The following is a 23,053-nucleotide window of genomic DNA, read 5'->3' on the forward strand; positions in this document are numbered from 1 at the left end:
TCGGAGAGGAGGGTGAAGCAGATAGGTGGGAAGGAAGTTGGATAGGTAGGACAGTTCAATAAGGCAGTGACGGGTTGGAGGGTTGGTTCTGGGATAAGATCAGGGGAGGGGAGATGAGGAAACTGGTGATATCAACATTGATCCCGTGTGGTTGGAGGGTCCCAAGACGGAAGATGAGGCAATCTTCCTTCAGGCATCAGGTAGTTAGGGAGTGGCAGTAGAGGAGACCGAGGACTTGCATGTCCTTGGTGGAGTGGGAGGGTGAGTTGAAGTGTTCAGTCACAGGGCAGTGGGGTTGTTTAGTGCATGTGTCCCAGAGATGTTCTCTCAAACGATCCACATGTTGGCATCCTGCCACCTGTTGACGCTAACTTGCCAGTATTTATTGCCTATCCCAAAGTGCACTAAGGGCATTTAAGGGTCACCCACATTACTGTGGGTCTGGAGTCACATGTACATCAGATCAGATAAGGACAGCAGATTTCCTTCCCTAAAGGACGTTAATGAACCAGATTTTTTTTTTCTGATTTGGAGATGCCGGTGTTGGATTGAGGTGGACAAAGTTAAAAATTGCACAAAACTAGGATATAGTCCAACAGGTTTATTTGGAAGCACGAGCTTTTGAGCTCTGCTCCCTTATCAGGTGGTTGTGATGAACGAGCCTGATGAAGGAGCAGTGCTCCGAAAGCTAATGCTTCCAAATAAACCTGTTGGATTATCACCTGGTCCAGGGTGTTTTTTTAACTTTTTTTCCTGACAATTGGTAAAGGTGTAAAGGTGATAATATCATTAGGCCATCTCCTACCCAGTGTGACCTGGAGGACCTCTCAATCAGCTATGTCCCACAATAAAGACATTCTGACCCATCTGAAGCTGTCAGCCAATCATAGGCTGTCAGACATGTCAAAGACCTGGGCACCTGGCTGAGTACTAACACTTAAACACCTGAACCTGCAAAGAAATACCTTGCCCTTTTGGGGTGGATTGCAAGTACAGTTAGCAGGTCAAAGGGTTGAGCTGGGTGTCATCAGAGTTCAAAGGCAAGAACAGGGGACTAGCTCTCAGCAGCACTGTCCCACGGTTCTCTAACGATGCTCCAACTACCCCCTAAATTACAGCAAATAGAGACCCTCCTGTCCCCAATGCAGCAAGCTGGACAGCCTGCATTCCCAAATGGATAGGCCACCTTATTAATTGACCGCTAGTCCACAGAAGGTTCATTAGGCTGATATTAGGTATGGAGGGATTACCTTATGAGGAGATGTTAGGTAGATTGAGCCTGTACTCATTGAAATTTAAAGAATGAGAGGCAAACATATTGGAACATAACAGACTCTTTTGAAACTTGAAAGGATTGATGAAGAAAGGTTGTTTCAGCCTATGACAGAGTCTCGGGCCTAAGGATACATTCTCAGAATGTGGGGTTGCCCATTTAAAACAAAAATGAGGAGGATATTTTCCTCTCAGAGAGTAGTCACTTTGTGGAATTCTTTACTGTAGAAGCCTGTTGAGTTTGGGTCATAGAGTTATAGAGATGTACAACATGGAAACAGAGCCTTCAGTCCAACTCATCTATGCCGACCAGATATCCCAACCTAGTCTAGTCCCATTTACCAGTATGTAGCCCATATCCCTCTAAACCCTTCCTATTCATATACCCGTCCAGATGTCTTTTAAATGTTGCAATTGTACAGCCTCCACCACATCCTCTGGCAGCTCATTCTATACATGCACCACCTCTGCGTGAAAACGTTGTCCCTTAGGTCCCTTTTATATCTTTCTCCTCTCACCCTAAACCTATGCCCTCTAGTTCTGGACTCCCCGACCCCAGGGAAAAGACTTTGTCTGTTTATCCTATCTATGCCACTCATAATTTTATAAACCTCTATTAGGTCACCCCTCAGCCTCTGACGCTCCAGGGAAAACAGCCCCAGCCTGTTCAGCCTCTCCCTATAGCTCAAATACTCCAATCCTGGCAACATCCCTGTAAATCTTTTCTGAACCCTTTCAAGTTTCACAATATCTTTCCGAAAGGAAGGAGAGCAAAATTGCCCCCAATATTCCAAAAGTTGCCTAACCAACATCCTGTACAGCCGCAACATGACGTCCCAACTTCTGTACTGAATGCTCTGACCAATAAAGGAAAGCATACCAAACACCTTCTTCACAATTCTGTCTAACTGTGACTCTACTTTCAAGGAACTATGAATCTGCACTCCAAAGTCTCTTTGCTCAGCAACACTCCCTAGGACCTTACCATTAAGTGTATAAGTCCTGCTAAGATTTGTTTCCCCAAAATGCAGCAGCTCGCATTTATCTAATTTAAACCCCATCTGCCACTCCTCAGCCCATTGGCCCATCTGGTCAAAGTCCTGTTTTAATCTGAGGTAATCTTCTTTACTGTCCACTACACCTCCAAGTTTGGTGTCATCTCCAAACTTACTAACTATACCTCCCATGTTCATACCCAAATCATTTATATAAATGATAAAAAGCAGTGGACCCAGCACCGATCCTTGTGGCACTCCACTGGTCACAGGACTCCAGTCTAAAAAACAATCCTCCACCACCACCCTCTGCCTTCCAGCTTTGAGTCAGTTCTGTATCCAAATGGCTAATTCTCCCTGTATTCCATGAGATCTAACCTTGCTAACCAATCTCCCCTGGAGAACATTGTCGAACGCTTTACTGAAGTCCATATAGATCACGTCCACCACTCTGCGCTCATCAATCCTCTTTGTTACTTTTTTAACAACCTCAATCAAGTTTGTGAGACATGACTTCCTACACACAAAGCCATGTTGACTATCTCTAAACAATCCGTGCCTTCCCAAATACATGTACACCCTGTCCCTCAAGATTCCCTCCAACAACTTGTCATTCTGTATTTTCAAGTTCTAGACAGATTTTTAACCAACAAGTGAATTGTGGGTTATGAGTTGAAGGCAGGAAGGTGGAGTTAAGGATTATTAAGTTAGCCGTGATGTTATTGAGTGGTTGAGCTGACTCGGTCGGTTGAGTGGCCTACATCTTCTTCTATGTCTATGGTCTGCCAGGAGGGCATGTAACCAGGTCAGTGGGGGATTGAGGTCCTTATGTTGTTGCTATTAATTGTTCAGAACACTAACTGATGGCTGATTAGAAGATCAACCACGGACTTCCTCACCCAGAACATAATTTACATGATGTCAGAAAGGAGTGAGTATCTCTCCAGTGCCAGGCTGACCAAATACTGCCCTATCTACCGCTTAGACCCATACAGCACAGACATAAATCTTTTGGTTCAACTTGTCCATGCTGGCCAAGTTTCCCAAATCAAAACTAGTCCCACTTGCTTTGTTTCACCCCTCTAAATGTTTCCTACTCATGGACCTCTCTTCTGGGGAAAGAAAATTCCCTCCCAAGTGATCATGCACACACACATTCACTGTGTAAGGTATCAGAGCTCGAGTTTCAGATCATCAAGGTAGACATTCAGGGATGATTTTAAATGCTTCTAAAGTTGTTTATTCAATAAATTAAAAAAGCACCAGTTTATGTCTGATGGGATGGTTCAGTTCACTGATCCTGGCGAACGAGCAGGTGATTGGCACAGAAGGTGTTATTCCCAGTGTCTGTCAATGGCAGCATTCTGTTCTCAAACATGAGTCTTCTTCGCTCTTCACTTGAAGAAGGTGCTACCCGTTAAGAACTGATCCCTCGCCCTGAGTATCCATCAATATATTATTATCTCCAGGGACTTGTCCACACACACACACGTTGGGTGGGGGGAATAAATGGGTCTTGAAGTTCAAAAACAATTAATCACTAAAGGTTGCACCACAGGTTAGAAAGGCCATGATAAATAAGCAAACAAACTACATTGTCTATTTCTTAAGAATAACTCTTTTCTGGTTATTCTTACCGGCTGGGTACTTATATAGTAGTTATGTTAAATTTGCACTGAACCTTGCTTGGACCACACTAGAGTATTGCATGAAATTCTGGTAATTTTAAATAGACAGGTACTGGAGAGAGATTTACAACAATGTTAACAGAAACGTGTAGGTATACATCTCAGGAAAAAGATTTATGGAATGATTTTTGTTGTCTTGAACAAAGAAGTAAGAGGTCCTTGAAATTACCCAAGGTTTTGATCGAGTGAATACAGAGAAAATGCTTCCTTTGTGACTAAGAGTGTAACTACAGGACATCAATTGTTAAGAAACCCTGTATGGAATTCAAAAGAAACATCTTTAGCTGAAGAATGTTGAGACTGTGGAACTCACTACCAAAGGAAATGGTTTGAATGATAGATGCATTTATGGACAAAACAGACAAAGGAAAAGGCAGAAGACGTTATGATGGTAGATTTAGAATGGGAAAGATGTGATGATGTTCCTGAATGCATGCAAGAAATAGTTGGGCCGAATGGCTTATTTCTGGGTTGTATATTTTATGTAATTTTTTGTATCAGCTGGAAGGACAGGCATACTAACACCAGCTTTGTTGAAACAGCTAATAGTACCAGCAAAGAGACCATCATCATCCAAAACCAACTCTATTGGGCTGGTCATATATTTAACATGCCTGAGTTCTAACTGCCAAAGCCGATGGTAGGCAAAGTGCCGAAGTACTGGAACAAGAGGAGGACAAAGGAAGAGTTTTGAAGACTCCCTGAAGGCTTCCATCAGGAAATGCAACATAGATATCAAAGTAAGGGAGACCCTGATTAAAAAAAAAACAACTTAAAGAAAGTTGCTGCATGAACACATGTCGGCAAGTGGAAGTAGGTCAAGGACCAATTCCACCTCCGGAAACAGCTGCGAAATGTGTGGTTGGAGGTGCACCTTCAGGATTGGGCTCATCAATCACTCAAGGACTCATGATTCCATGATCAGTGACATGGAGTTACCAGGGTGGCCAATCATCCACATTAGCAAGTGATTACTGATGTCGATGATCCTACGCAATGCCGTACAATTCTTAAAATCTGCCTGCAGAACATAAATGGTAAGCTCAGGCCTGCATTGTACCAAACATGAATGAAGAATAAAGGAAACCCCTATCTATAAAGATATGTCATCACTGAGGCATCAGTAACCTCAATAGTCTGCCTTATTCTATCAAATGGAAAAGCACAGCCAGTCAGGCAGCATCCGAGGAACAGGAGAGTCAACAATTTGAGCATAAGCTCTTCATCAGGAATGGGAAGGGGGTGGGAGTAAGGGGCCTGGGAGATAAATGGGAGGGGATAGGGCTGGAGGGAAGGTAGCTGGGAATGCAATAGGTGGATGAAGGTGGAGCTGAAAATGTGTTGCTGGAAAAGCGCAGCAGGTCAGGCAGCATCCAGGGAACAGGAGAATCGACGTTTCGGGCATAAGCCCTTCTTCAGGAAGCCCTTCCTGAAGAAGGGCTTATGCCCGAAACGTCGATTCTCCTGTTCCCTGGATGCTGCCTGACCTGCTGCGCTTTTCCAGCAACACATTTTCAGCTCTGATCTTCAGCATCTGCAGACCTCACTTTCTCCTCCGGATGAAGGTGGAGGATGATGGTAATAGGTCAGAGAGGAGGTTGGAACGGATAGGTGGAAAGGAAGATGGACAGGTAGAACAGTTCAAGAGGGCAGTGCTGAGTTGAAGGTTTGGATCTGGGATAAAGTCAGGGGAGGGGAGATCAGAAAACTGGTGAAATCGACATTGATCCCACGTGGTTGCAGGGTCCCAAGGCGGAAGATAAGGCGTTCATGTTCCAGGCGTCGGGTGGCTGGAATTTGACAGTGGAGGAGGCCCAGGACTTGCATGTCCTTGGCTGAGTGGGAGGAGGAGTTGTAGTGTTTGGCCACAGGGTGGTGGGGTTGTATAGTGCATGTGTCACAGAGATGTGCCCTGAAACAATCCGCAAGTTGGCGTCCTGTCTCCCCAGTGTAGAGGAGACCACATCGGGTGCAACTTCCCACATCATTAACCCTATATGCCAGCTTTAATGCCTCCTCATTACCTCAAAACACCTCACCACTTTTACCCACAGCCACCAGCATTAACAGCTCTTTCACCTATCGTCCAACCTAACCAACTCTTAAAGCATTTGCTCCATACTTGGTATCAGCCTAGGGCACCTTCTCTGGACTGTCTCCAATGCCAGTATATCTTTCCTTAGGTAAATCTGTTCACAGTATTCCATCTTTGCTCTGACCTAGTTTTACTCAAACCTCCCTACTTTTGTGCTCCATTCCCTTTGAAATGGCTAAAGCAGGATGTAGTTGCACCTGAAACAAAGATGGTTTACAATCTGTAGTTTGGATAAAGGCTAAATCAGTTTAAGCAGCTTAGGAGTCACAGACCAGAACGTTTGCTTACAACCCTGAAGGATTTGTTTGAAACAAAATGAGAATTGTTGGAAAAGCTCAGCAGGTCTGGCAGCATCTGTGAAGATAAATCAGAATTAACCTTTCAGGTCTGGTGACCCTTCCTCAGAGCTGTCTAAGAGAGGGTCACCAAACCTGAAATGTTAACTTTGATTTCTTTGATTTCTTCAGTTCTTTGGTGTAACAAACTTCTGTTTTATTGTTAAAACTAAATAAAGAGCTTTGTGTGATTAGATTACTTACAGTGTGGAAACAGGCCCTTTGGCCCAACAAGCCCACATTTACCTAACACTATGGGCAATTTAGCATGGCCAAGTCACCTAACCTGCACATTTTTGGACTGTGGGAGGAAACCCACACAGACACAGGGAGAATGTGCAAACTTCACACAGACAGTTGCCTGAGGTGGGAATTGAACCCAGGTCTCTGGCACTGTGAGGTAGCTGGGCTAACCACTGTGCCACCATGTCACTCCAACTGAAATACTGTGTGTTTGTGTTTTAGTGAAAGGCTACCTCATTAAGGCTAAACTAAAACAAAAACAAAAGAAGATCTTTCCAACTCAATTTCAGTCTGGGATCTAACTTGTCAATTATATTATCAACTTGGATAGAAATATAATAAATGGATTACTATTGAGTTTATTTGAGAAACCTGGTGAGAGTCAGTTTTAATTTTGGTTTGCTGTGCTTAATGAGAAAAATTGGCAATTTTGGTGATTGAATCAAAACATATATAATAATGATGACACTTTGGAGTAGTGGAAGCTCAATTATGAGCGCATTCCTCCCAATATAGCTCTAACATTAAATTAACTGGCAAATTAGCTTTCATTATTGATTGGATCTTGCTGTTAGCTGCTGCGTTAATCTACATTAGAGCAAACAAACTTTTTTTGGAATTAGAATCCCTACAGTGTGGAAATAGGCTCTTCGGCCCAACAATTCCACACTGATCCTCTGAAGATTAACCCAGCCAGACCCATTCATCTACCCTATATTCACCCCTAACTAATAAGCTATCACTATGGGCAATTTAGCATCACCAATTCACCTAACCTGGACATTTTTGGAAATTGGAACACCTGGGGGAAACAGACACAGACAAGGAGAGAATGTGCAAACTCCCCATAGACTGTCGCCCGAGGCTGGATGCAAACCGCGGTCCCTGGCGCTATGAGGCAGCAGTGCTAACCACTGAGCCACTATGCTGCCCTAATTTTCAAGAATTACTTCACTGCTCATGAGAATACAAAAGGGCATGGTGTGAATCTAATTTTTTCCTTGCTCAATGTTTGGCATGAGATTATTCTGACATCTTGGGATTTTGATATTTTGTTTCAATTGGAAAGCTTTGTAAGTATTGATCATCAGCCCTGCTGTTTTATAAAGGGTTTGCTTTTTTATATGTGGGTTTGTCCTGTAACAGGGCAGTGAAATTTAAGAATAATTCTCGAATACTGGATACTGTGATGGGTGCTCTGTGGGTTTCAATGGAGGGATGAGATTGAGGGGCTGAAGTTTGTGCCAATCATGCCTGAGTGGGTAGCACACTTACCATTGAGTCAGAATATTGCTGGTTCATCATCTACTCTAGGTCTTTAAGCACACATTCTAGTTTGATAAACTGAGGAAATATTTCACAGTCAGAGATGTTCAACTGAGATTACAGTTGCTCTCTTAGATAATGATAAAGAATCTTATGGCATAATATTAAGGATGAGAGAGTTTACTTTGTTCCCCAGCCAACATCACTAAATAGTTTACCTCACTGAGTTACAGAGATGTACAGCATGGAAACAGACACTTTGGTCCAACCCATTCATGCTGACCATATATCCTAAATTAGTCTAATCCCATTTGCCAGCACTTGGCCCATATATCTCTAAACCCTCCCTACTCATATACCCATCTGAATGCCTTTTCAATGTTGTAATTGTACCAACCTCTGATCATCACGATGTTGTGGGAGCTTGCTGTGTCCAAATTGATGGTTTTGTCTCCTTCATCACAAACAGTACCCACACCTCAAAAGCATCTCATCGGTTGTGAAGCATTTAGATCATCCCAAAATCATGCAGAGTGAAAACAGAAATTTCTGGAAAAACTCATCAGATCTGGCAGCATCTGTGGAAACCATAATGTGGAAGTGCCAGTATTGGACTGGGGGTGGTCACTTCACCTGATGAAGGAGAACAGCGCTCTGAAAGCTTGTGATTTCAAACAAACTTGTTGGAATATAACCTGGAGTCACGTGACTTCTGACAGCATCTGTGGACTCAAAGCAGAGTTAATGTTTCAGATCACTGGAACTGAAACATTAAGTCTTTTCTATCCATGGATGTGTCCAGAGTTTTTCCTGCAATTTCTGTTTTTGTTTCTGTATTGATTGCACCTTTATTTTCACGTTCACACCTTGCAGCACGGCTTATTTTTGTTTTGGTTTTAATCTTTCGAATATGGTTTCCTGATCTAGGACTTCAGCAAAGACATTATGTGGCTGAATTTCCTTGCTAACCTCGACCTCCAATACTAGCTGGGAGCAGCTTACGAAAAACATACCTAAAGGTGGCCAGGTCCAGTTGCTGTCTTGTACTCGGCCATTAACAAGGCAAGTTTTCATGCCACAAGATCGAAGGGAAGCTGGAATAGAAATCAATCCCAATTTCCACGCTAAAGACAAGAAAAATCTGATAACTAAACCAACAGGTTCACTGAATACTGATCCAACCTTTAGCTTGATGCTGAGTCTCAACAGCACAATGATTTGAATAATATCCCTTTGTAAGCTTCCAACACCAGCTAAAAGGGCCAAAATAATTAACTTAAGATGAGATAATTTAAAAGTTGAGAGGGCAGATAAGGAGACACTTTTTTTTTGATGAGTTGAGTTACAGAAACAAACAATAGGAGGAGGGCTGAGCCATTGATCCTTTGATGGACCATTCAATGTGATCATGACTGATCATCTGATTGCCCCTCTTTCTCCCCATTCCTTTGGATACCTTTATCCTGAAGAACCTTTCTAACTCCTTCTTGAAACCATTCAATGTATTGGCCTCAACCACTTTCTGTGGCAAAGAATTCCACATGTTCTTTGGATGAAGAATTTTCTCCTCACCTAAGCCCTATATATTCATAAACAATCTGGAAGAGGGCACTTTTGGTCTCTTCAGCAAATTTGCAGATGACAAGAAGATTGGTGGAGTAGCAGAAAGCACAAGGGACTGTCAAAGAATACAGGAAAATATAGATATACTGGAGAGTTGAGTGGAGAAGTGACAAATGGAGATCAATCCAGGCAATTGTGAGGCGATGCATTTTGGGAAGTCTAATTTGAGAGCCTTGGGAAAAGTTAATGAGCAGAGGGATCTGGGAGTTCAGGTCCATTGCACCCTGAAGGTTGCTGCACAGGTGGATAGAGCTGTGAGGAAGGCATGTGGCATTAAGTATAAGAGCTAGCAGGCCATGTTAAAATTTTTTCCAGACATTAGTTTGGCCACATTTAGAATGCTGTGTCCAGTTCTGGTCGCCACATTACCCAAAGGATGTGGACGCTTTGGAGAGGGTGCAGAGAAGGTTTACGAGGATGATGCCTGGTATGGAAGGTGCTAGCTATGAAGAGAGGTTGAGAAGGTTAGGTTTGTTTTCATTAGAAAAAAGGAGATTGAGTGATGACCTGATTGCGGTTTATAAAATCATGAAGGGTATAGACAGGGTAGATAGAGACAAACTTTTTCCCAGGGTGAAGGATTCAATAACGTGAGGTCGCGCTTTCAAGGTGAGAGGTGGAAAGTTTAAGGGGGATACACGCGGCAAGTACTTTACACAGAAGGTGGTAGGTGTCTGGAACACATTGCCAGCAGAGGCAGTAAAGGCAGGCACAGTAGATTCATTTAAGATGCGTCTGGATAGATGCATGAGTAGGTGGGGAGCAGAAGGATACAGATGCTTAGGAATAGGGCGATAGGTTTGGACAGTGGATTTGGATTGGCTCAAGCTTGGAGGGCCGAAAGGCCTGTTAACTGGGCTGTAAATTTTCTTTCTGGATTAGTGGTGCTGGAAGAGCACAGCAGTTCAGGCAGCATCCAAGGAGCTTTGAAATCGACGTTTCGGGCAAAAGCCCTTCATCAGGAATAAAGCTTTATTCCTGATGAAGGGCTTTTGCCCGAAACGTCAATTTCGAAGCTCCTTGAATGCAACCTGAACTGCTGTGCTCTTCCAGCACCACTAATCCAGAATCTGGTTTCCAGGATCTGCAGTCTTTGTTTTTATCTTGTAAATTTTCTTTGTTATTTGTTCTAAATGGCCTAACCATCATCCAAAGACCATGACCCCTGGTTTAGGTTCCCTGACCATCAGGATCATCCTTCCTGCATTTATCCCGGGGTTTCTATGAGATAGCCCCTTATTCTTCTAAACCCCAATGAATATATTTCCAGCTGATCAGTCTCTTCTCATGGAGGTGATGGCCTAGTGCTGTTAATGCTGGGCTGTTAATCCAGAGACTGAGGTAATGTGCAGGGGACCATGGTTCAAACCCCACAATGGTAGAACTTGAATTCAATTAACAAAATCTAGTATTAAGAGGCTAATGATGACCGTGATTGTTGAAGAAAACAATCTGGTCCACTCATGTCTTTTATGGAAGGGAACTGCCATCCTTACTTGTTCTGGACTTCAGGTGGCTCCAGACCCACTCTTAACTGGCTTCTGGGTAAAAAATGGTGGTCTAGCCAGTGACACCTTCATTCTATGAATGAATAAAAAAAAGTTAGTCTGGTAAACTTTTGTGACACTCCTTGCACAGCCAGAACCTCCTTCCACAACGAATTAAACCAAACCTGAACACAATGCTCCAGTTGAGGCCCCAGTAAGGCCCTGTACAATTACAACAAAACATCCCTAACCCTGTACTTGATTCCTCTCCCTTTGAAGTCCCATCTGCATTCTTCACTCGCTGCTACACCTGCATGCTTACTTACAGTGACTGATGTACAAGGACAAATACATGGATAGGAAAGGTTTGGAAGGAGATGGGCCAATTGCAGGGAAATGGGGTTAGCGTGGATGGACATTTTGGTCGCATGCACCAGTTTGGTCCAACTCAATGACTCTATGATACCCATGTCTTGTTGCCCCACCCCCCCTTTCTTAGTCTACCAAAATGGATTACTTCACATTTGTGCAAGTTGGTAAAAAGCTAAAATTGCCACTATCCTGCTCTCTCATTAGAGAGAGAGATGACCAGTGATGGTTTAACCTGAGGGTCAGCACACCTCCAATGAGAAGAGAGGTTGAGAAGGAGAGTCCTTCATGGTAATCCCAGCCAGAGTGAGAACTGAACTGATGCTGTTGGTATCACAAACCAGCCTTCAGCCAAAGCCCCCTTATCCATATTATATGTCATCTGTCATGTGTTTGCCTACTCACTCAACTTGTCCAAATCAGAATGAAGCACCTCTACATCCTCCCACAGAGCTTTGTGTCATCTCCAAACTTGGAGATATTACATTTTGTTCCCTCATCCAAATCATTAATATATGTAGTGAACCAAGCACTGATCCCGGCATTGCCTCAGTAGTCACTACCTGCCACTCAGACAAAAAGACCCATTTATCCCTGCTCTTTGTTTCCCATCTGCCAACCAGTTCTGTACTCAGGCAAACTCAATTATGAATAGAGCGTGTGGAAAGATGGGTGGGCAGGTAGGAAAAGGAATACCTTAAATTGAAGCAAGGCCATTCAGGCTGTCTAGTGGCTCCACAGACAGGGTATTGCTGAAGAAGATGTAAGCTTGTCTCTGCTTTACATTAGTAGCATCAGTGAGATTGACGTGTACGTCTATTGCAATACAGCCACATCCTCTAACAGCCTCAGCAAACAAAACAGAGTGTGTAGAACCTCTTTGACTTGACTCTTATATCTCGAGGATAGGTGTACCTACTTTTGCCGGTTTAGCAATGTCAGGCTCCAAGTGATTCCACGCCATTGGTTTGAGTGCAATTTCTAACATCCCAGTGTTGTACAGCCAAGAATGATGCTGACTATTAAACAGGAGGGAATCCTGCGAGCTGTTGTTGGTGTAATTTCCTGGAACGAACTGAACTATCAGGCTATGAATTAAAAAGCAATATAAATACTGACAAGTCCATTTTCACACTTGGCCTTTAATCGTCACTTTGCCTTTATCCATCCTGACAGCAGACTCTGGTAGTCATTCATTCTTTAACTTTAACGATTCTAAAGACAAAATGATACACCACACAATAATCACAACACTTCTTTTACACTGTCAGGTTGAGAGAAAACTAGTAGAACTGGCAATAACAAAATGATTTACCCGACTCAATAGGGCTGTCGTGCACCATTCTAAAAGTTAGCTACTGAGAATCGTAATTACAATCACATAAAGCACAAGACTCAAGTACTATACAGTGAGAGATGTTTTGTCTGTGAAGAAAATTCACTGCTTCATATTTTTGAGTCTTGCCTCACTTTTTTTTAATACACCATCAAACGCCATAAAGTATTTGTGCTGGTGAAAAGCTCATCTATTCAGCTGATGTGGTTTCAAGGTAAATAATGTGCTGTCTGTCCACTCTCACCATGGATCATACAAAACCTCTCTTTCATTGCACAGAGAAAGGCTCTGTCAATGACTGAAATAGTGTTTGGAGATGGAGCTTCCCTTCCACATACAAATTTGGAGCTGCCGAACTGCATTCATCAGCTCAGACGCCGTTCCTAGTTTGCAGCCATTTTCTGCACGGAAAAGAAACAGTGCCAAACAATCGCAAAAGCTCAATGACCAATATGCTCAGGAAAGGAATTAATGGCCAGCTTCATGAATTCAAGGATGTGCTGCTGCTATTGTTTCGGTCAATGGAAAAGCAGGTCACTGAAAAAATTTTAACTCTTCCCCTAAAACGTATGGAAACACAGGGGGAAAGTGACTTCCACTCAGGAGGAGGAATATCAGATAGGGGGCGCTTTTGCAATAGGGTTAATGGGGTGTCAAGGGTCGGTGCAGGTTGAGACTGTTGGAGTGCGCTTCAGAAATGGCAGTAATGGGAGGAGCGAGCGACACAATGGTGCCATACCTAACATCCATAAAACACACAAAGTCCTGCCAATTCTGACCAGTGAAGAATCCAGACGATCTGAGCTCCATAAGTTGGGATGCAGGGTGTTCCAGCGGCTGAAAGCCTCGGACATGGACCAAACAGTTCAATTACACAAGAATATAGGAACAGGAGTAGATCATTCAGCCCCTTGAGCCTGTTCCACAATTCAATGACAACATGGCTGTCTGCGGTCTAACTCCATATTACTGCCTTGGGTCCTCTTCCTGATGCCTTTACTTGTGAAAAAGTTATCTATCTCAGATTGAAAATTAACAACTGATCAAGCATCAAATGTTATTTGTGGGAGTCAGCTCCAACATTGATCATCATTTGTGTATCAAATGCTTCCTATCATCTTGACTGCACAGTCTGGCTATAATTCTCAGACTATGGCCCTAATGAATGGAACTAGATAATCTTTATCTAACCTGTCTTTTCCTGTTAACTGCAGAGAAGTCACATAAATTTCAGGACAATGTTCAGCCTAGTGACGATAAAAGTAAAGATTTTGCAATCTGAGGCCGTTCCCTTCCTGATAGGAAGAACATTAATGAATCAGATGAGTTTTTTTCAACAACCTATAATGGTTTCAAAGTCATCATTAGGTCCTTGATTCCAGATTTAAAAAAAAACTTGCGAGGAGATCTCAGCTATCTGTAAGAATAATAGGGTGGTTATGGTAGGGGATTTTAACTTTCCAAACATCGACTGGGACTACCATAGTGTTAAAGGTTTAGATGGAGAGGAATTTGTTAAGTGCATACAAGACAATTTTCTGATTCAGTACGTGGATGTACCTACTAGAGAAGGTGCAAACCTTGACCTACTCATGGGAAATAAGGCAGGGCAGGTGACTGACATGTCAGTGGGGGAGCACTTTGGGGCTAGTGACCATAATTCTATTAGATTTAAAATAGTGATGGAAAAGGATAGACCAGATCTAAAAGTTGAGGTTCTAAATTGGAGAAACACCAATTTTGACGGTTTAGGCACGAACTTTCGAAAGCTGACTGGGGGCAGATGTTTGCAGGTAAAGGGACGGCTGGAAAATGGGAAGCCTTTAGAAATGGGATAACAAGAATCGAAAGAAAGTATATTCCTGTCAGGGTGAAAGGAAAGGCTGGTAGGTATAAGGAATGCTGGATAACTAAAAAAAAATGATGGTTTGGTTATGAAAAAGAAGGAAGCATATGTCAGGTATAGACAGGATAGATCGAGTGAATCATTAGAAGAGTATAAAGAAAGTAGGAGTATACTTAAGAGGGAAATCAGGACGGCAAAAAGGGGACATGAGATAGTTTTGGCAAATAGAATTAAGGAGAATCCAAAGAGTTTTTACAAATACATAAAGGACAAAAGGGTAAGTAGGGAGAGAATAGGGCCACTCAAAGATCAGCAAGGCGGCCTTTGTGTGGAGCTACAGAAAATGGGGGAGATACTAAATAAGTATTTTGCATCTGTATTTACTGTGGAAAAAGATATGGAAGGTATAGACTGTAGGGAAATAGATGGTGACATCTTGAAAAATGTCCATATTACAGAGGAGGAAGTACTGGATGTCTTGAAACGGATAAAGATGGATAAATCCCCAGGACCTGATCAGGTGTACCCGAGAACTCTGTGGGAAGCTAGAGAAGTGATTGCTGGGCCTCTTGCTGAGATATTTGTATCATTGATAGTCACAGGTGAGGTGCCGGAAGACTGGAGGTTGGCAAATGTGGTGCCACTGTTTAAGAAGGGTGGTAAGGACAAGCCAGGGAACAGAAGACCAGTGAGCCTGACCTCAGTGGTGATCAAGTTGTTGGAGGGAGTCCTGAGGGACAGGGTGTACATGTATTTGGAAAGGCAAGGACTGATTAGGGATAGTCAACATGGCTTTGTGTGTGGGAAATCATGTCTCACAAACTAGATTGAGTTTTTTGAATAAGTAACAAAGAGGATTGATGAGGGCAGAGCGGTAGATGTGATCTACGTGGACTTCAGTAAGGCGTTTGACAAGGTTCCCACGAGAGACTGATTAGCAAGGTTAGATCTCACGGAATACAGGGAAAGCTAGCCATTTGGAGACAGAACTGGTTCAAAGGTAGAAGACAGAGGGTGGTGGTGGAGGGTTGTTTTTCAGACTGGAGGCCTGTGATCTGTGGAGTGCCATAAGAATCGGTGCTGTGTCCTCTAACTTTTGTCATTTACGTAAATGATTTGGATGCGAGCATAAGAGGTACAGTTAGTAAGTTTGCAGATGACACCAAACTTGGAGTGTAGTGGAAGCGAAGAGGGTTACCTCTGATTACAACAGGATCTTGACCAGATGGGGCAATGTGCTGAGAAGTGGTAGATGCTGTTTAATTCAGATAAATGTGAGGTGCAGCATTTTGGGAAAGCAAATTTTAGCAGGACTTATACACTTAATGGTAAGGTCCTAGGGAGTGTTGCTGAACAAAGAGACCTTGACATGCAGGTTCATAGCTCCTTGAAACTAGAATCGCAGGTAGATAGGATAGTGAAGAAGGCATTTGGTATGCTTTCCATTATTGGTCAGAGTATTGAGTACAGGAGTTGGGAGGTCATGTTGCAGCTGTATAGGAAATTGGTTAGGCCACTGTTGGAATATTGCATGCAATTCTGGTCTCCTTCCTATCGGAAAGATGTTGTGAAATTTGAAAGGGTTCAGAGGAAATTTACAAGGATGTTGCCAGGGTTGGAGGATTTGAGCTACAGGGAGAGGCTGAACAGGCTGGGACTGTTTTCCCTGGAGCGTTGGAGGCTGAGGGGTGACCTTATAGAGGTTTACAAAATTATGAGGGGCACGGATCGAGTAAATTGGCAAAGTCTTTTCCCTGGGGTCGGGGAGTCCAGAACTAGAGGGCATAGATTAGATTACTTGAATTATTAGATTAGATTGCCTACAGTGTGGAAACAGGCCCTTCGGCCCAACAAGTCCACACTGACCCTCCGAAGAGCAACCCATCCAGACCTATTCCCTTACTCCTAACACTATGGACAATTTAGCATGGCCAATTCGCCTGACTTGCACATCTTTAGACTGTGGGAGGAAATCCACGCAGACACGGGGAGAATGTGCAAACCCCACACAGACAGTTGCCTGAGGCAGAAATTGGACCCGGGTCTCTGGCACTGTGAGGCAGCAGCGCTAACCACTGTGCCACTGTGCCGCCCACAAAGGTTTAGGGTGAGAGGGGAAAGATACAAAAGAGATCTAAGGGGCAACTTTTTGACACAGAGTGTGGTACATTTATCGAGTGAGCTGCCAGAGGAAGTGGTGGAGGCTGGTACTATTGCAACATTTAAGAGGCATTTAGATGGGTATATGAATAGGAAGGGTTTAGAGGGATAAGGGCCGGGTGCTGGCAGGTGGGACTCGATTGGGTTGGGATATCTGTTGGCATGGACAGGTTGGACTGAAGGGTCTGTTTCCATGCTGTACATCCCTATGACTCTATGACTCTAATTGACTTCAAATTCCACCATCTATCACGGCAGGCTTCAAAACTTGGTCCCCAGGACATTTCCAGGATCTCTGGATAATTAGTCTAGTGCTAATGCCATCAGGTCAATGGTTCCTCTTGAATGAATGCATGATAGAATTGAAAAAGGGTATGAAAGAGAAAAATAAAAACTGTTTGATAACCAACCAAACCATTACCAATGTGCATTTTGATGCTCAGTCCAAAGTCCTACCTGTGACTGTCACCACCACAGTGGCCTGTATTTCCTTTCAGTTCCTCTAATTCTGTCAGAAGTTACACAATACCAGGTTTTAGTCCAACAGGTTTATTTGAAATCACAAGCTTTTGGAGCGCTGCTATAACTCTAAACTGATGTTGTGTGACTTTTGATTTTGTCCACCCCTGTGGACATTCTGCACATTCACATTATTTCCTTTGTTTTGTTGTCAAAGGGAGTAAAACAGTTGAGTGCATTTGTTCTCCACTAGTGCACCTGCGGAGATTCAGGAACTGTTGGAAATGGCTCACTCGATGCATTTTGGTTCTCAAGTACTGTACCCCAATTTTAGACCCTCTAGCTCTCAGATTCTATACCTCTTCATTGCTTCCATATGCCCCTCATACTCCTTTCCTAATTCCTGTTACCAATTGTCATCATCATTTAGATGTTCGTGCCAACTCTTGCCACCTCACCCAATATGTAGCCTGGAACCAAATGGAAGTTCATCAAATAAAGTTTCAAATCTATTATAAATTCCACTATGCAAATATAATGGAAAAAAGATTCCATTTATGAAAGCCTACACAATTTCTTTTCATAATGATTTATTTCTCATAAAAACAAGCCTCAATTCATATTTCAGATCAAAGGCAACAAATCCTATAATAACATATTTCAGCTGTCAAAAAAAACATTGAACTCAAACCTCAGGCGACTCTCTGTGTGGAGTTTGCACATTCTCACCATGACTGCGTGGGTTTCCTTCGGGTGCTCTGGTTTCCTCCCACAGTCCAAAAATGTGCAGGTTAGGTGAATTGGCCATGCTAAATTGCCCATAGTGTTAGGTGAAGGGGTAAATGTAGGGGAATGGGTCTGGGTGGGTTCGCTTCAGCGGGTCGGTGTGGACTTGCTGGGCTGAAGGGCCTGTTTCCACACTGTAAGTAATCTAATCTAATCTAATCTCACTGATGAGATAACTACGTATTTTGGAAGATGAAACTGAGGACTGCAAATGCTGGAGATTAGAGTTGAGAGTCATCCGAGGAGCAAGAAAATCGACGTTTCGGGCAAAAGCCCTTCATCAGGCTTTTGTATTTTGGAAGCCAGCCAAGCATTCATAAGAATTTCTTTAGAATATGTTAAAGCTATTAAAACCACTTTATCATGATAACTCTCACTGATATGCGCAGCTTGCTTTTGTTCAACTTAGATCGAATTCGAATTTAAATTTAGTGTGACTTAAGTCCCTTGCAGCAGGCTGTTTAAACATCGCACTGAGCTGAAGTAAACTTGCTGAAATAGAGTTTCTCTGAAATGTGAATTCAGTGCCAGCTCCTTTTTGTATTGGTCAAAATGAGCTCAGATGGAAGGGGGAGTGGTATTTTGACTTTGTATTCCACCTGCCATTTCTGCCAAATTCTCCATGACTTCTAAAATTCCAGATTTTATCCTTGAAATGTAATTTCATAGCTCTCTGATTACTTTTTAAAACTCTTTCTGTCATCCTTTTGCTTTCTCAGTGAACAATGGCATGATCAATCAAACAGACATGTTTCTAAGTTTATGGGCAGAAAGATGGTTACATACAAAAGATATTAGTTAATGTGCTTTACATTTCGTCTTTCATCTCTCCTGAAACTTTTGAAAACAACGGCAAAAGGCTCAAATTGCATGCTAACGAGGGACATTAGTCATTGAGGAGAAAGTGAGGTCTGCAGATGCTGGAGATCAAAGTTGAAACTTTATTGCTGGAACAGCATAGCAGGTCAGGCAGCATCCAGGGAACAGGAGATTCGACGTTTCGGGCACAGGCCCTTCTTCAGGAATGATTCCTGAAGAAGGGCCTGTGCCCGAAACGTCGAATCTCCTGTTCCCTGGATGCTGCCTGACCTGCTGTGCTGTTCCAGCAATAAAGTTTCAACATTAGTCATTGACAATAGGTTGATTGTGGTAGCAGCCCATGTGATGTCAAGGCCTGGTGTATGTGGGTAGGAAGAAGGATGTGGGAGAAGGTGCTTGGGCCCTAGAATGGTTAAACTTGGTATTGAATCGAGGAGGCTGCATCAGGATCGGTGCTGGGCCCTCTACTTTTTCTCATTTACATAAATGATTTGGATGCGAGCATAAGAGGTACAGTTAGTAAGTTTGCAGATGACACCAAAATTGGAGGTGTAGTGGACAGCGAAGAGGGTTGCCTCAGATTACAACAGGATCTGGACCAGATGGGCAAATGGGCTGAGAAGTGGCAGATGGAGTTTAATTCAGATAAATGCGATGTGCTGCATTTTGGGAAAACAAATCTTAGCAGGACTTATACACTTAATGGTCTGGTCCTTGGGAGTGTTGCTGAACAAAGAGACCTTGGAGTGCAGGTTCATTGCTCCTTGAAAGTGGAGTCACAGGTAGATAGGATAGTGAAGAGGGCGTTTGGTATGCTTTCCTTTATTGGCCAGAGTATTGAGTACAGGAGTTGGGAGGTCATGTTGCGGCTGTTCAGGACATTGGTTAGACCACTGTTGGAATATTGCGTGCAATTCTGGTCTCCTTCCTATCGGAAAGATGTTGTGACACTTGAAAGAGTTCAGAAAAGATTTACAAGGATGTTGCCAGGGTTGGAGGATCTGAGCTACAGGGAGCGGCTGGACAGGCTGGGGCTGTTTTCCCTGGAGCGTCGGAGGCTGAGGGGTGACCTTATAGAGGTTTACAAAATTATGAGGGGTATGGATAGGATAAATAGACAAAGTCTTTTCCCTGGGGTCGGGCAATCCAGAACTAGAGGGCATAGGTTTAGGGTAAGAGGGGAAAGATATAAAAGAGACCTAAGGGGCAACTTTTTCATACAGAGGGTGGTACGTGTATGGAATGAGCTGCCAGATGGGTATATGAATAGGAAGGGTTTGGAGCGATATGGGCCGGGTGCTGGCAGGTGGGACTAGATTGGGTTGGGATACCTTGTCGGCATGGAGGGGTTGGATCGAAGGGTCTGTTTCCATGCTGTACATCTCTATGACTCTGTGACTCTATCATTCGACATTCTGACAAGAAACGTCCTTTTCCTTTCCAGCGTTAAGGAGAAGATGTAACAACTTAGAGATACCCATGCACTTCTGGAACTTTCCTTCCTTCCCCTTCCTTCTGACTCCATCAACTTTCCCAATCCCACCTGCTGTTGTGTCTTCCCTCAGCCTTGCAGTATTCTGCTCTCTGATGTTGAACTTTCTGTACTCAGCAGTTAAAGTCTCAGTTTTATCCCTCTACACCCTCACCTCAATGCATTTTGGACACAATATGAGGGTGAACTTCTCTTCCATCACTTTCTTTGGACAAGAGTCCTCTCCCTGTGCCACAAATCTCTTCCCCTGGCTTCAACCCTTTCCCTTCACCCGAACCCCTCCCTCTGGCCTTTCACCTGCACTTGACCTGCTCATTGAAAACTGTCAACGTGACATCGGTTGCCTTAATTTCTCTGACCCCACACTCCCACCTTTCCCATTCCAACCTCGCTCCCTCTGAACTGACTGTACTCCATGCTTTCAGATCCTACCATAACTTTGTAATCAAATCATAAATGACTGGAAAAAGTCAGCAGGCCGAGGAGCATCTTTGGAGAGAAAGCAAAGTTAACATTTCGGATCCAGTGACTCTTCAGAACTGATTTCGTCATCAAGCTTACTGATAAGATTTGTGTTGGTGTGGTCTGGTACACTGATCTCTGCATTGCTGAGGCTGAGCTCCAGCTCACAGCACAGAAGGTGTAACAACTGCCCATCTACTTCCTCCCTCCTCACTAACCAAGACCCCAGAAACACCTTCCAGACAGAATGCAGAGCTTTACCTTCACTTCACTCAATCTATTCTACTGCATTCACTGCTCACAATAACGTCTCATCTGCATTGTGGAGATAAAGTGCAAACTGGGCAACCATTTTGCAGAACACCTACGTTCTATCTGCAAAAGTGAGCCAAAGCTTCCAGTTGCCTGCCATTTCAGCACATGACCCTGTTCCCTGCCCAACATCTCTGTCTCAGGTTTGCTGCAGTCCTCCAGTGAAGCTCAGCGCAAGCTGGAAGAACGGTACCTCATTTTCCACTTAGGAATCCTGCACTGTTCTGGAGTGAATATCAAATTAAATAATTTTCAGCTTGAGCTTTTCCTCGCATCTCTTTGTCCCAAGCCCCAAACAGCAGCCCATATACATGGGCTGCTCCCACAAATGACCACTCTCAGCCACTAATGATCCCCATTAGCAGATATTCATTCTCCCAAGCTGGCCATTTTCTGTTCCTTTGCCTGGGCTCCATGCCCATCTATACTTTACTCCACCCCCTCTCCCCATCCCATCCTCAGAAAAAAAACAACCTTTTCCAAGCTATTGATTCTGAAGAAGAGTTACTGGAACCAAAAATGTCAACTCTGCTTTCTATCTGAAGACCTGCTTAGCTTTTCGAACAATTTCTGCTTTTGCTTCGTGATTTTAACCAGTTTTAGTGCAAAACAGATCCTTAGATAATCTAGAAGACAACAGACTGACTGACTGTAGAAATAGGTGACCCTGAGGCATTGACAATGGGTGTTTAACATGCAGTTCTTGTGGTTAGTATGATGCACACCAACAGCAGTATCAACTTACCATTGGAGAGTGGGGACATTTTGAGAGATAGATTGTGACTAACTAACCTTCAAAGTTTCCAAGATGAGATTGTTCAGAACATTACAGTGTGAAAAATGTTCCGAAAGTAAAGAATTGAGAAAGTATACTCAAATGGACTGTTCCTGAAAGGACTCAAGACAAATAAGCCATCTGTGAAATGTACCTTTTGAGTATGTAAATTGAAGTACAAAGGAAAATTTTTCATAGTTGGTTGGAGAGTTCAAAAGATTGAGAATGACTCTCTTATACAGATTAATAACGTGCACTACACATGAATATAACCTGCAGTGTTTACACCACTATTAAATGTCATGTACTGGAGCTGTGTCTCGGAGAGATCCCAGTAGGTAGCAAGAGGGCCCTGGATTGATTGTGTGTATTGCCTTTTTTGGAATCCATGCAGAATATTTTACTTGGGGATTTAAATCTTTGAACACAACAAGAAAATATAAAACAAAATTCTTGTCTTATGCCAGATATTGTATTCCAATTTTTGTTAAGAATATGATAGCTCCAAAGTTTAGTTGTAATTTACCCTTTCAATTTGGTAGTTAAATCTTAGTCAAACACTTCCACATGCCGATTTCCAAGTAGTATTACTTAAAACCCACTCCTGATAGGAGCGTAGGATTGTGGGATTGCCTTTATGTACACTGCCAAGATCAGGATCAGATGGGAGATTTCACCTCGTCCCATCAGATTTTCCCCCACAAATCTCTAAATTTCTCTTACTGACCAATCAGGTGAGATCAAGAGATAAGACAAATAAAGATGTATTTACATTCAAAATTTCTAAATGCCTGAGAAACGAGAGTAGATGTGGAAGGGGTGAACCTTCATATTATGTCATGTAGCCATGCCAAATTGAAGATTGTCATTTTCATTCCTGATAGAAACAACAGCTGATTGTGCCACAGTGATACTATCACTTGGATTGGGATTTTTTAAAAAAAAACTTGCATTTATGCAGCACCTTTCGTGACCTCAGAAGGTTCTGAAGCATTTTGCAGCCAATGGACTGCTTTTTTCTCACAATGTTGTAACACAGGAAAGTTTGCAACCAATTTACAAACCTAAAGTTCCCACATACAGAAGTTAATTGTGACTAGGAGACCTGTTTTTATGAGACTGAGGGATATATTGGAGGAGAAAGTGAGGACTGCAGATGCTGGAGATCAGAGCTGAAAATGTGTTGCTAGAAAAGCGCAGCAGATCAGGCAGCATCCAAGGAGCAGGAGAATC

This window comes from Chiloscyllium plagiosum, chromosome 15, assembly GCF_004010195.1.
Source record: "Chiloscyllium plagiosum isolate BGI_BamShark_2017 chromosome 15, ASM401019v2, whole genome shotgun sequence".
Taxonomy (NCBI): domain Eukaryota; kingdom Metazoa; phylum Chordata; class Chondrichthyes; order Orectolobiformes; family Hemiscylliidae; genus Chiloscyllium; species Chiloscyllium plagiosum.